This window comes from Cephus cinctus, unplaced genomic scaffold (genome assembly GCF_000341935.2).
Source record: "Cephus cinctus unplaced genomic scaffold, Ccin1 Ccin1_scaffold3125, whole genome shotgun sequence".
NCBI classification, from domain to species: Eukaryota; Metazoa; Arthropoda; class Insecta; order Hymenoptera; family Cephidae; genus Cephus; species Cephus cinctus.
In genome coordinates, this window is record NW_014334476.1 from 60,385 (window position 1) to 62,721 (window position 2,337).

The 2,337-nt window shown below is 43.1% G+C and overlaps 1 protein-coding gene across 1 annotated transcript in view; it reads right to left on the bottom strand.

The window, feature by feature from the left end:
• LOC107274461 (transmembrane and TPR repeat-containing protein 1) overlaps positions 1–2,337 on the bottom strand; it is a gene marked incomplete at its 5' end in the record, with an annotated part of 68,277 nt that overhangs the window by 50,179 nt on the left and 15,761 nt on the right.

A 2,337-nucleotide genomic window follows, 5' to 3' on the forward strand; every position in this document is an offset into this window, starting at 1 on the left:
CAAAAAAAAAAAAAAAAAAAATGCAGAAGGCCTAGGCTGAAAGTAAAAACGTTCAACTTTCCTTTTATCGATCGGATTAGAGAAACTCGTGTACAGTTTGTATATAGTCCGTACGTGGTAGCGATCAGTATATGCGGCACGTTACTATAGTAAAAGTACGTATCGCAATAAGCGACTTTCAAATGCCAGGGACTAAACGTTCCGACGACGATTGAATCCGGTGATTCTTTTGCAAGGAAGAAATTACACGATGTTGAAAATTCACTAAAGCGTCGCGACGCCGCGATATTTCCATACAGTACCGTTGCATGGGATAGCTGGATACTATATATAATTTATTTTGGCAAATTTTCATATTCATTGTATGGATTCGATCGGGGTCATTTTTCGAAATTATTATTATTGTTCGTATCAATAGAATATATCACACGTCATTGATTGGTCAAAAAATTTTCTACTTACGTTTACGACAGCCGCAGTTAATCACGCGACCAGGAACGAGACGTGAGTGACGTCACACGAAAAAAAGCTCACGACGTCGTTTGATCCTCGGAGGCAACGAAGCTCGAGCTTTTCGGGACCGACAGTTGGGGTGAATTAATAAAGTAGAAAATAATATGAAAACTTGAAAAAAAAGAGGGGGGGCCGATAAGGCGAGGTAGGGGGAGGCTAAATAAAAATTGACAACCTAAACAACAAAACCGCCGCCATTATTGTTCATTGTTTTGAAAATTTAATTTTTTTTGCAAAATCTCTGCATTCACCGAACTACCCCTGGCTTATCTTTTATCAAATAATAAATCCCAACCCCATCGGCCGTCCAATCCCAGGGAGCACCAAGGGACGACTGTAGTCCTGCTTCCTCAATGTCCCGTTCTCGTAACTGCGTTACGACGATCATGAGCGTCGCGACGCCATTCACACTAATTGCGAGGAAGAAGACGCCATTCAAAGTGGCATAAAAGCTTCGCCGACGAGATCAAGCTCAAGTAAGAAAAGGTCGACGGCGCTTCGAATCGATTTTTTGAAAGAGACTTTTACCCGCGCGACGCGGAACAACCCTTCCGGTTCAGTTAGCAAAAGCTCAACTTCCGGGTAGCTACGCTTCTCTACCTAGTTACCTACTTATTCACCCTTCAATGAAATCAGAAGTCTGAAACAGCCTGTACAACTTCATAAGCCACTAGAGCTGCTGGTTAACCCCCTTTGAAATAATAAAGGAGGGGTGTCGTGCTACTACCCCCCCTCCCTTCCCCTCCCCCACCACAGAGTTCGAGGGTCGGATGATGAGTGATTATTAAAAAAGTTACCGCCGCCTTGACATTCATTCGACAGCTTCCGCCGTTCGTTTGAAGAATCGCAAAGCGAACGGGTTAGGGGATGATTTTTCTTCACTGAGCTTTACGTACAGTCCCAAAGTTCCCCCTTTCTTGATCGATGTTACACAATTACTATGCATACGTTAACCCTTGCGAAGTAATACAGAGGGTTAATCTGAGGTTCGTGTTGACGAATTTCACGCGGTACCACGCATCAAAATAAGGGTTCGTGCTCGGGGTGCTTGATGAAACAAATCATTAATTTGGATTAGGCCGTGAGATAGGCACGTCGCACGCACCGATCATTCCCACCGGCTATTTCGAGAAATGATTGACCTACGGCTTGGCGCAAAGAAACCTTCCCGTATAATGAAACAGCTGTTCTCAGATACTGGAAAACCCCCATAAAACCCAATTAAATTTGGTTTTGACCTTTTTCCAAAAATCAATACAACTTCTTCACGGGAATACCCCGATCATGAATTCGAGCTCTAACCCGGATTTACACAAGAATTGTCTTCTGCTCTACAGGCTGACAAAATGCAGACGTGACGTATTCGAGATGAACATAATCAAAAATGCCGATTCCCAATATCCTACCCAGAGCGAAGCCTAGGGGTTTGCAATTTTTACAAGTGACGTTAACTGCCATACGGATGATTTAATGGATAAAGAGTGACGAGGTTGCGAAAACGTTCGGGTGTTTCGTATACCGTGGGACTGAAGTATCGGAAATAAGATTAATTGAAAAGTTACGCTTACAATGTCGCGAGATCCGATATAAAAGTCCATGGAAAGCCCCGAGACTCGATGTCGAAACATCGTTAACGGAGTTTTCATATTCTTGTCAGGAATAAAAGCGTCGAGGAAACTCTCAATAAAATTTCGTAAACTGCAATCACTTTTGATGGGGGGTGGGGTATAAGGGTTGATAACGAGAGAGACGACCTTTAACCTTACTGCGAAATCATGTATCTCGCCGTTCTTTGCTAATACCTCATTTTGTCAGTTTGGAACC